General features: G+C 35.7%; 1 protein-coding gene and 1 long non-coding RNA gene across 4 annotated transcripts in view; both read right to left on the bottom strand.

The window, feature by feature from the left end:
* Positions 1–12,496, bottom strand: part of Hibadh (3-hydroxyisobutyrate dehydrogenase) — a 112,696-nt gene that overhangs the window by 13,048 nt on the left and 87,152 nt on the right. The gene's annotated exons all lie outside the window — the stretch shown is intronic.
* LOC147829217 (uncharacterized) overlaps positions 5,937–12,496 on the bottom strand; it is a 52,985-nt gene continuing 46,425 nt past the window's right edge. The window contains exon 2 of the long non-coding RNA XR_015449317.1: positions 5,937–12,496. This exon is cut by the window's right edge and continues 27,721 nt beyond it. This is a non-coding gene — a long non-coding RNA (uncharacterized LOC147829217).

The raw sequence follows: 12,496 nt of genomic DNA, 5'->3' as shown, positions 1-12,496 counted from the left end.
TACTAACATACTGCCAAATCAAGCAGTTTTCTCTTTTATGGTTAGTACTATTTTTAACCAATTATTAAAAGAAAAAGAAGTTGGTATTATGTCAGCCAAACAATCTTGGAAAAGTGAGTGCCCAATGTTATGATGCCTGAAATGCTGATGCATACAGCTGAATTACATTACTTCATAGTAATCTTCAGATATACTTTAAATGGATGACATATGTATAAAAACCCAATTATAAGGTCTGGGGATGTAGCTCAGTGGTAGATTGCCTAGGGTTTGATCCTCAATACTGGAAAAAAAAACCCAAAAACTAATTATAAAAAATGCTTTCTGTGAACTAATCTATGTCATTTGATCATCCTGATATTAATACTGAGTAACTGCCATTGTACTAATTTCTAATCATTAATGCTTTACAATTATTTTGTTTAATTTTGTTAGATTTTCATTAAATCTCCATAACCACCTTTCTCCTGATCCTGTTGCTCGGACCTTGAGAAATTAAGCAGACAATTTAAGTCAAAGCTTACAAAGAAATCCAGTGCTATCCATCACAGGTCAATGCTTCGTATCTAGATTAGAGACTGCTGAATAGCTTCAGAGAACCATTTATTATAGGAAAATTAATGCTGACAATGGTTCTCAGCTGGTTAATCTTTTGACAAGTGCATTTTCTCAACTGTTCAAACACAGATTTCAAAAAGAAAAAGTTACTTAAGAGCAGACCACCAAAGACAGAATAATTTAATTCTGAAATGTGAAGTAGTTTCACTCTTTGCTCCTTCAATGTGATGATGTAATTATTTCCAACTTTATCATATTCTGCATCCTAAATGTAAGGATCTGACTAAAATGGGTAATTCTAAAGTTTGACATCTGTTGGGACTAAATCCTATCTTCCTATATGTATTCCTTTAGCAGTACAACAGTATTAAGCCTGGTCCCATGACAGACTATCATAAAAGAAACAGCCATTTTGAACTTAAGGATATCCAAAAAGCTGGAACTCAAAAGCTGTGTAAGACACTTAATGGACTTCAGAAAACACTGTATAGATTTTTATATCTATCAATAATAATCAATATATTTATTATCCTGTCATCAAGTCTATTTTCCAAAATAGAAAAACATGGAATGCACACTCAGGCCTCTGTTATAATAACAGGAGAAGTATTTACATGTTGAACATAGCAAGTATATACAGGTTTGGATGCTAATCCAAAAGTATGAAATCTGAAATCCCCAAAATTCAAATATTTTGAGTACTAACATGACACCACAAGTAGAAAATTCCATACTTGACCTTATGTGATGGTTTGATGTTAAAATGCAGGAACACTGAAAATATTGTGTAAAATTACCTTAAAACTATGTATGTAAGATAGATAAGAAACATAAATGCATTCCATCTTTTGACTTGGGCCCTAAACCATGGATAAGTCATTACTTATATGCAAATATTCCAAAATCTGAAAAAATATAAAATGTAAATAATTTCCAGTCAAGAATTTTAGATAAGAATACTCAATTCATGTTTTATTATATTTTAATAAATAAATACATAACCAAAATATACTGTTTAATTTTGTTACATCATTTATCATATTTATTGAAAGCTTTGATTTTCTCTCATGGTTCCTCCTCCAAGGTCAGCATTGGGATCTTGTTTATGTCAGATCTCCACATATCTATCACAGTGTATGATACGTATTCAATAAATTGGGAAATACAATAAGAACAATACAGTAAAGAATCTGGAAATGAAATACACTATTTGCTGGCTATGTGATTGTAAACAAAATCACTTAACTTCTAAATCTCAATGTATAAAATGAGAAATGAACAATAACTTCTCCATAGAGTGGCTGTGAATATGCATACACATGCAATAAAATTAAAATAACATTTAAAGTATAAGGGCTTACTATTTTATAACCTGGATCTGTGAGGTGGGTGCTTTTCTATTTGGTTACCTAAACCATTGTTCTCTCTAGGATAATTTTAACCTTGACTGCTAAATAGTAACTGATTTGGGCTGAACTTAGAAACAATAGAAGCAGCCAGGCCCATTTTAAGAAGTCCATGGCCACAAGGCCATACTCTTAAGTAAAATAAACAGGACATACATGTGTAAATACCAAAGAGTTTCTCTAGTGTGAGAAACTCAAAGTGTAAATAAGGACTAAAAGGTGTAATAGATAAGGTGAAATAGGAAGAAAAGGGGCAAAAGGGAAGGGGAAGTGGGAAGGGTAGGGAAAAAGAAAGAAGGGAAAGGAATTCATATGAGAAAAAGAAAAAATGGAGGCCGGGGATTTAGCTCAGTGGTTCCAGTATCTGCCTCGCAAGCGCAAGGTCCCAAGTTCGATCCCTGGTACCTACAAAAAAAAAAAAAAAAAAAAAAAAGAAAGAAAAAATGGAAGCAAAGTCTTTGTAGATAGGCAGGGATGGAGGGGTTGAAGGGAGGGCAGAGGAATGGGGAAAAAAGAAGAACCAAGATGGATTACGTAAAGGTGCAAATTTCCAATGATGAATGTCATTACATTGTATTCCTTAAATTTACCAATAAAATTAATTTTTAAAAAAAGTCCATGGCCAATGATGCTACAATTATATCACAGCAAAGACCTCTGCAAAATCTCTCAAAGGCAGCACAGTATATAGGAAAAAGATGAGAATTTGTTTTATTCATTCACTCCCAAGCTATCTCCTAAGTATCAGGCCCTGTGGCTTGCTGTAGGGTGATGGCTGACACACAGCTGTCCCTGCTCCTGAGAAGTTATCCACCTGTGATCTGCCTACCTCTCTCCTTGTCCATCACTAGTCTGAGCCACATAACACTTCCTATGTAGATTACTGCTTTGGCTTTCTGTTCTTGCCTCCACAGTCTAGTCTCCATACTATAGCCAGAGGAATTTTAAACATAAATCTAGTCAATGTTTCTTCTCTCCTCTCAACCTTCCAAAAGCTTCCCGGCACCCTCAGTATAAAATCTCAATTCCTACAAGCTCTGGGGGATCCTTTGGCTACCTTTCCTAACTGATTTTCATTCTTTCCATTCACCTTAGCCTCCTAGCTATTCCAGACACTGGTCAAGCATATTCCCATCTCAAAGCCATGCACCTGCTATTCCTTCTCCTTGGAATTTTCTTCTTCCAGTTATTCATGACTTGTGTTCTTCACTTCTTTTAACTCTCTGTTCAATGTTCACTTCATCAGCCAGGCCTTCCCTGACTACGTAATCTAATAATCCAAAATTGTTCCTTATCCCTCTCAATCTCCCTTTCCTGCCTTAATTTCATTCACGGCATTTATTGCCACCTGTTTAACACTTTTATTTGTTTCTAGTCTGTATTCTCCATACTAACAGTAACTCCATCAGGGCAGTGGCAGCTGGTTCATTAACCCTACGTCCACACAGTCTGGTACATAAAAGATGCTCAGTAAATTGCTCAAAGGAGGGGAGAGAAAGATGTACTATGGTGTGAATGTTCCTCCAAAAGGCAAGTGTTCAAAACTAAATCCCTAAGGCAACAATGCTGAACCACAAGGCCTAATAAGAGGTGAAAAGGACATGAGGGTCCTGTCCTTACGAACGGCCTAATCCCATGTTGACAGAGTGGGCTTCTTATGAAAAAGATAAGTGTGGCCCATGGTGTGCTTTCTCACACACACTCTCTCTCCATCTTGTCTTGTCTTTGCCCTTCTGCCATAGGGTGATGCAACACAAAGACCTTCACTAGATGCCAGGCCTCAATCTTGGACTTCCCAGTTTCCAGAACTATAACGAATAGACTTCTGTCCTTTATAAATTGTCCAGTCTCAGGAACTCTGTTACAGCAGCACAAAATGGACTAAGGCAGGTGGTGATAGGAAAGAAAGACTGAGGAAACAAAACTTAGTACTGAGTGGTAAGTGTTCTCATAGATGCACACAAATGCCAAGGATTACAAAGCATTTTTGTCATTAAAAGCTGCCTGCCTCTTTTGTAAAGGAGAAGAAGAGGAACGGGGAAAAAAGGAATCAAGATATATCATACAGGGGCAAACTCCCTATGATAAATGTTATCATTCTGTATATCTAAAATGTACCAATAAAATTAATTTTTTAAAATGCTGCTTGCCCTAAGGTTTTTCCCCCCAGTACCAGACAATAAACCCAGGATCTTCCCACTGAGCTACATCACCACCTTTTTAAAATTTTTTTAGACCTGTCTAAAAAAGTCTACACTTTCCTCAGGCTGGGCTTGACCTTGAGATCTTCCAGCTTTATTGAGATTACAGGAGTGCGCCACCATGCCCAGTTTAAAGTTTTTCATCTACACAGTGAGGTTCTTAGAAAAAATCACTGAGTTACTTTTTGAAATTTTAATTGGGGTTTTCCAAATTCACTTGACATTTAAACATTTATCATATTGACATATAAAATCCAGGTATGTTTCACTTTGTATAATACATAATTTGTTCCAAATTAGAAAAAAACCCCAGGAAATTAACTTACTTATGCAACTAATTAATTGAATCTAACATGCTTAAATATTTGTGGTTGCTGTTAATGCTTTATGTAGCACTTTCTTGTGATGATATCTCTAGCAATTTTCTTCTACGATCCTAGAATCAGAAAAATTGAGCTCATTTAAACAAATGAGAAGGCAAATGTCCACATAATTCAAAATGGGTAGCTAACTACCCTGCTTCCAAAATGATAGATGTTTCGATTCCAACCAGCCTTATAATGGAGAAACACTTTTAAATCTAATCAATGTCACAGCTGACATAAAAATTTTGATCACTGGAGATCCACCCTTCAGGGGTTTTCAACTCTAGCAATGAGGACGATTCCTTAGCAAGGAGCCTGGAAACCAGTGTTTGTGATAGTGGTAGTGGTGGTGGTGGTATGGGGGAAGGGATAAGAAAATACATACAATAAAAGACTGAGTTAGATGCATGCTACAGGAGAGGTAGAAATATAATTATACACAAGTTCAAAGAAGAAAAATATCAGCAAATGTCTGTTCAGTGTCTTTAACAACTTGCTAAATCTTTATGGAAGGTGCAATGCAAAAGACTCAACAAGTAAGCACATTTTCTGAATCAAAAATTAAGACCTGGGCCGAGAATTTAGCTCAGTGGTGCTGCCCGCCTGCCTCAAAAGCACAAGGTCCAGAGTTCAATCACCGGTACCAAAAAAAAAAAAAAAAAAAAAATTAAGACCTGTTTCCTGATAGTAGAATATCTGAAATAAGACTATTTCAAAAAGTCCAAATGTAAGGTCAAAATAAAAATGACACTGTCTTTGCCCTCAAAGGGCCTAAAATATCACTAGGGAGAAGAGATGTTCCAGAAGTAAATGCCAAAAAAGTAGCATTATATACCAAATGTCAGATGAATGAGGGTAATCGCCATCAAATTCTGATTTCTTCATCATGGAAAGAATAATGAATTCTTAGAGGAAGGGTAAAAAAGTAAACAAAAGCTGTTCTCAAAGAGTAATAGTTTGATGACAACTATGAGCAGGCTTGTGAAAGCTTTGATAAGAATACAAGTATTCTGATACTATTTGCAAATCTGGTTCAGAACAGTTTAAACTAACATGGACTAAGCAATAAATTTCGTATATTTTATATATGCTTGTAATCCAAATGCACACAATAGCCTACACCTGTTTTCATAACAGATTTGAGTTTGCTTCTCAGAACAAAAAAATTAGAAAACAGAAAACAAAGAGTAAGTTCAAGAGACCTGTTATACAATAAAGTGTAATAAGTGTATTGTATTCTTCCAGATTGCTAAGAGAGTAGACTTTTCCATTAAAAATGTTTTTCATGGGCCGGGGATTTAGCTCAGTGGTTCCGCCACCTGCCTTGCAAGCACAAAGTCCAGAGTTCGATCCCCGGTACCAAAAAAAAAAAAAAAGTTTTTCACATCTTTTTATATTAGTGCATATTGGTATACAGGTAAATGTGTTTTGTTTTGGTAGATTTGTACATGTACATAACACACTTTGATCATTTTTATGCCCTCATCAAACCCCTAAGAGTAGATTTTAAAGTATTCTTGTCACGAAAACCAAGCATTTGAGGTAATGCATGTTAATTAGCTTGATTTAGCCATTCCACAAAATACACATACTTCAAAACATCTTATTTATCATTAGAAATAACTGAAAAAATATAATTTCAAAAAGAAAAACAAAATCAGAATTAAGAGCTACCAAGTGAAACCTTAAGATCACACAATTAGCTCAGTGGTTCTACCGCCTGCCCCACAAGTGTAAGGACCTCGGTTCAAACCCCAGTACCAAAGGAAAAAAAAAAAATCGCACAACAAATTTCAAATGTGGATCTGAGTATCTTCGAAATAAGCAAACCCCATTTGGAAGAATAAAGCAGTCTCAAGAAAATATCTTTCCTTGAATGGAGTTACCTATTTTAAAGTTTGCGTATTTTAAAATTCTTATAAAAATGTTTATGCAGGAAACAGCAAATGAAGTAATGAACAATGTTCTTCACATTTTTGCATAAAAGAAATGATTTTTATTCAAAGTGAGTTTTAACTCAGTTTTTGCCTTTTTCTGATTCATTTTAGGCTTGAACTTAGAGGTAAAAATTAACAAAAATTACCTCATTGTAATATTTATGTGTATTTACTTCCCAACCTTTAGGCAGTTCTACTTAGGAACCAAAATAGGCATAAGCCTCAGAGTATGCATTAACATGACCAGTAGCTGAAGTCATTATTCACTGCTACTCAGCACTTCTTACACAGTACTGTAGCTCAGAGCCACCTATCTTTTCCTATCAGGTAGAAATTACTCTTCTGAAGTATTTGTATGTTTGTTTCAGCAAAAGAAGTCCATAACTCACTTCATCTTCCCTTTTACCTTGAGTTGTAGAAAGGAATGAAGTTTCTCTTCTCTTTAAGTCATTCTAATTTTTAATGATTTTTTTTCTTCCAATGAACCATAATTATTTCTGTAGTCTCCTTATCTACCCTTGTAACAAAAAACATTGCCTCGGTATGTATCCCAAAAACTATTTGTAGAGGCGAGAATGTACAATGAATTTTCATGTGTCCATGCCTTTCCTGGGCTGTTCCCTCATATGAAATTCCCTTCCCTTCCTTCTTTGCTTGGCTATCTTCTGCTTATCTTTCAAGAATCTACTCATGTATATTCTGATCAGCATTTCCTGACCATTACCCAATTTTTCTATTGCTATAATGTTATGAGTGATACCCCTAATAAAATACTTATATTATGCTTTCTAATCCATGACTTTTCTGGTATGTCTTGTTGAGATCCTTACGGGTGTAAGCAGATGGAATCTTACTACCCAATGCATAGCATGTGTCTGATAAATGTTAATTTTCTTCTTAGAAGGTAGGCAGAGCAGAAATCAGTGATTAATAAAATGACCGAGAATACTAATTAAGATAAATTAAGACTTAATGTTTTCTACTTTACCAAGAAAGCTCAACTTTTTAATAACTGTATTATAGTCATGAAAACTGCTGAGAGTAGATATTAGTGTTCTCACTACACAAAAAGTATGTGAAGTAATGCATATATTAATTAGTTCCATCTAGCTATCACAATACACACATGTTCCAAAACAATGTGTTGAACATGACAACTATGCACCATTTTTCTCAAATAGATTAAAAAGTTCAATTTTGGAGTAGCATGATTTTCCAGATGTGGTATTGGCATTTTCAATGATTTCTGCATAAAGCAGCATGAGTATAAGTGCATATGTACACAGACATAATTGTGAATGATTAAAAAAATTTTTAAAAACCCATGATTTGAATTAAAGACCTGAGACCACACCACTTGAACGAGTCATAACACTTCTCAATTTTGGTTTCTCCAACTGAAAAGGGTGGTAAAAAGACTTGCCATAATTACTTTGAAGGTCAAATGAAGCAACACATTAGAAAGGTATTTTATACAGTTAATAAATGTTATTTTAAAATCCAAATATAACAAGTAAATCTATTCAGCTTAAACATGTCAAGGTCTTTGGCCTTACCGTAGCAAAGAAGGGAAATTTGGGACTTAGCCTCAGTGAAAAGCTGAAGCAAAGGATTATGATAGATAAACTATGATCCAAGTGCTGATACCTTAGAATAACCACCTACAAATCACAAATGAGGAGATCTTTGTTAATTCTATGGGGACTGGAAAGAAGTCTTCAAACCAAAAGAAAGAGATGGAAAGCTAAAATGCGAAATTAAATTATTTTGTCTTTAATACTATAAAAACCCTGCTGCCAAAGCACTTCCATTGATATATAACAAAACATAGTAAATCACTTAATTTACTCAAAAGAACTTAAATGTTTTAACCAGTCTGCCATCAAAAGAGATCAAGAAGAGGACCAATGGGACTTGGGCTGCAATGTGAGCTGTCTTTAAAATGCAATTGTTCTAATCATTTTCTACAGATGCAGCCTCACAAGGGGCTGCTGTCACAGGGACCATTTACGACTTGTTATGGTGTCTCTATTGTTTACCAGCGACATTCACTGGAAAAGGCGACAGCTGGGAAAGAAAGCTGCTACTCAACGAACAATATAATCCCGTGAAAGTAATCAACAAATTTAAGGGTGTTAATTAACTTTACACTTTATCATGTTCAATTAGTTGTCTTTTCTAGGAAAGATTGCCGTGCACAATCAGTTTAGAGCGTGCCATGTTTGATTTGTAAGTGATCACTGTTTCTGTTTTAGAGTCCATGTCAGATGTTCTCTTGGGTTTTGGTGACACAGATGAATGGCTCTGCACATGTTAAGGGTGATCTGGTTTAACATAAGCCAGCATAACATAACCCCTTGTTAACACTACTTCTGGCATTATCCAAGCTGGAAAGAGAAAAGCAAAATCATTCACAACACTATTCTGGAGTCAGATAAACAAAGTTTGGTTAGCTTTTCCTGAAATAAACACAAACACAACTACATGGAGAAATCAACAATTTTTCATCATTATTTTTCAAAGTAAGACTTGTCTTTCAGGGGCATGTCTGGGATCATTTCCTCCCAGCAAGATCTTGAAGCTCTGCTTCATTATGCACAAAGCATCACTGCATCCTCAGAGTTTACATAATGCAGATAGTCTTTGCCATAGCAGTTGAATAAGTACTAGAAGTGTGTTAAGTACTGGCTTGTATTAAATTCTAGAATGTGACTTTTAAGTCCAGAAACTGTATAATTGAGGGAAATCTGCAGGGAAGTATATTAAGCTATGAACAGAATCTGCCATCTCTCTTACCTTTAATGCACCTGTTCCTATGTATTAATAGGACAAGGGAAAGTTCATGATGAAGCGACAATATATTCAGCATTGCATTTTAATGAAAGCCACTGCAGTTCCTCTGAATTGATAAAGAGAGCTTTGCATCAAAATATTTCATAAACCATTAATGAGGTGAACAAAACTCAAAACTGAGGTTTGGCAGGAGGTGTCTATCTTTAAGAAAACAAAAGCAACAAACATTCATCTATTCTCTTAAAAAAAGAAAAGCTACCTACATAGGATTTTGAAATTTCTTCATAAACTATATCTCGCTGTTCTAGATTATTTCCTGCACAATTCACAAATTAAATGCATATAAATAATTACAGCTGCTTAGCTGGTTACAGCATACACAAGGACAAAACTGAACTTCAAAATAGAAAAGTTGTTAACTCTGAAAGCTAATAATGTCCTAAGTTAAATATTAAAGAAGGAAATTATAGGCTATATCTGAAACAGCTGAAACCACAATACACAGCAGCAGAAAACATTTGTTTTCTGTAGAAGATCTGCAGGGAGAAGAGAAGCGGTCGATAGATCCTTAAATTGGAAGCAATAGCCGTTCTTCTATCCCAAGTTGGCAGCTGCTACATTTGCAGACCTGGTTCATTATTTACCCATAATGACCATCAAGCTGCAGTCAAAGTCAGATCACAACAACTGTCAGCAGCTCTTTTAATTAGCCTTGTTTGAATTCAGATAAATATCACAATAGCCCTGCTTATGCTGAAAGAGCAACAGAATGTTCTGCATGGAGTCAGACTGGCTTGAGAAGGACCAGCGCAGTACAGAAGCTCAGACAGAAATGCAGAGCAGGGTTTAAAGGGTAGTGTAAATCAACAAATGAAATGGTTTGCTTTCATTTTGAAAATGACTTTAAAAAGCAATTTCCTGACATGCACCCTGATCAAGATGATGCCCAATGTTGGACTGCAATGAAACTCTAGGCTCCTGAAAGTCAATTATTTAGAGCTCAAGGAGAATTAGCATAATGCCTTTGGAGAATATGATTTTTAAAACTACATCTAGGGGCTGGAGGTTTAGCTCAGTGGTACAGTGTTTGCCTAGCTCCACAAAAACTAAACTCTGTCTTGTAACGAATATATCTTTCAGCTTTAAAAATCACTTTTAAAAGCCAAATAAGAAATCTTTCATAAAATAACTTGCAACCTTAATGCCCTTCTATTTTACCTTCTGTAGTAATTGTATATTTGTGACATTTTCTGTGACAGCAAGTGAATATTTTCCTACATTCTTTTCATATAGCATTAACAGTCAATCACAAAGTAAAACACAGCCAATAACCAAATTCTAGTAATCCAATTACTACCATCTTCTATACTCCTTCAGATCCCCTTTCCAGTTTACTTTAGAAGAAAAACAAGCATAAAAATCACCTGCCCTCAATTTTACAATCAACTGATTGTCCATATGAACTCTGTTGTTAACTTTGAGGGTAGGCAGAAAGAAGGGACAGCTGACAGAGAAGAAAGGGTACACAATAAGGAGGAGCAAGCAAAAGGCAAATGATAATCCAATAGCAACAGATGTAAACTGAGGATAGCAAGAAAATAAAGATTAAGAGAATGCTGAACTAATGAAGTAGACTTGACTAACGAGAAACCACCATCTCTGAAACCCATTTGGAAAGCCCTTCAGAACATGAACTCCAAGTTTTGGGATGGAAGGTCTAACTGAAAAGTTGACTATTTTCTACATATGAGTTGAACATGGTCCACTTTGCCATTTTTCTTCTTCTTCCTCCTTTTTTTTTGTCTTTTCAATCAAGGTCTTGATATGTTGCCCAGGTTGACCTCAAACTTTCTATCCTCCTACCTCAGCCTTCTGAGTATGGAAGTACAAGTGTATACCATTGCACTTGGCAACTCTGCCATTCTTGCTAGCTGCTCAGTCACTGTGTATCTTTTTGCAACCATTTCCAATGATACAGGACATAACCTTAAGGAAGGGTAGCCAACCAGACTTTGCATGAGGAAAAGGGAACATTAGGGTTTATATTCTACTTGGTGGTTTACTTAAGGAGTGCAAAAATATTCCTATGGGAAGTAATAAAAAATTATATTTTAGTCAACTTCAAGTACAAAACCTTGGAATAAGACTTTTATATATAGCATGCTGTGAGACCATATATATGATAAAGGCAACTATTTACTGAATGTTAACGTAAGTAGAGAGAACTCTCCTTCTGGTTTTGTCAGAATCACAGTATAAAGGAAGAATAAGTCACATGTATCAAACTATCACTCATAATGGCCTTCTTCCTCACACCTTAATCCAACCTACCTTCTAATTACATGCACAGCCAATAGCTACAGCTTGAGTACAAAAACAGTCAATCTGTCAGTTCCAAATCTAGAGTCAAATTTCAGCTACCTATTGGTTGCTTCTTAGCTTTCAGAAGCACAATGAGTTCAACATATTTTAACAACTTTTGTCCTCCCATCCTCCCCCTCAGACACATCCCAAACTGGTTCTTCTTCCTGCATGACCATTCTCAGTTCAGACATTATCACTATCCATGTACATCAGAAACTCTATGGCAGCATTTCCCAAGGTTGATTTCTCCGATTGCTAGCTCTAAAGCATTTCAATGGGCATTTTCAGTGATGTAAATTTATAGCTATGTGTTGTTTCTGACCAGTAAAGTTTACCATCCTCCTCCAGCTAACAAATCTTGCCCCTATGGCTAAAGAGCTACACTCATGGACACTAAGAGTACCCTGTCTTCATGCCAACAGTGACTAGTCTACTGAGGACCAAGACAACCCAACAAAACCAACAGAATTCTGCACTGGATTGCTAAAGTAAGGTTAATGCAGATTCACATGAAGTGTCTACACAGTTAAAGATAATAAGGACAGAATGCAAAGCAGCAGAAAAAGACAATACCAAGACTTCAATTCTAGTCACTCAAAACCTGGTTCCTTTTGTGAACTACCCTAGAAATTTTCTAACTACATGAGCCATCCCCTGCAATAAAAGTCCCTCAAATTGATTAAAGGTTTTGTGGTGAAATGCATACTGAGGTAAACAAACAGCTGTCTAAAAACTTAAGGACTTACAGTATTTTAATATGCAGATATACATCTTGAATATTTCCAAGGGGTGAGGAATAGAGAATGCACATTTTTCTTTCAGAATTTTTTTTTTTTGGTACCAGGGACTGAACTCGAGACCTTGTACTTGTG

Source organism: Heterocephalus glaber, unplaced genomic scaffold, assembly GCF_053883595.1.
Source record: "Heterocephalus glaber isolate CG9 unplaced genomic scaffold, H.glaber_assembly_v1.0 deba00000676, whole genome shotgun sequence".
NCBI classification, from domain to species: domain Eukaryota; kingdom Metazoa; phylum Chordata; class Mammalia; order Rodentia; family Bathyergidae; genus Heterocephalus; species Heterocephalus glaber.
This window is presented reverse-complemented; position numbering and strand designations above follow the sequence as displayed.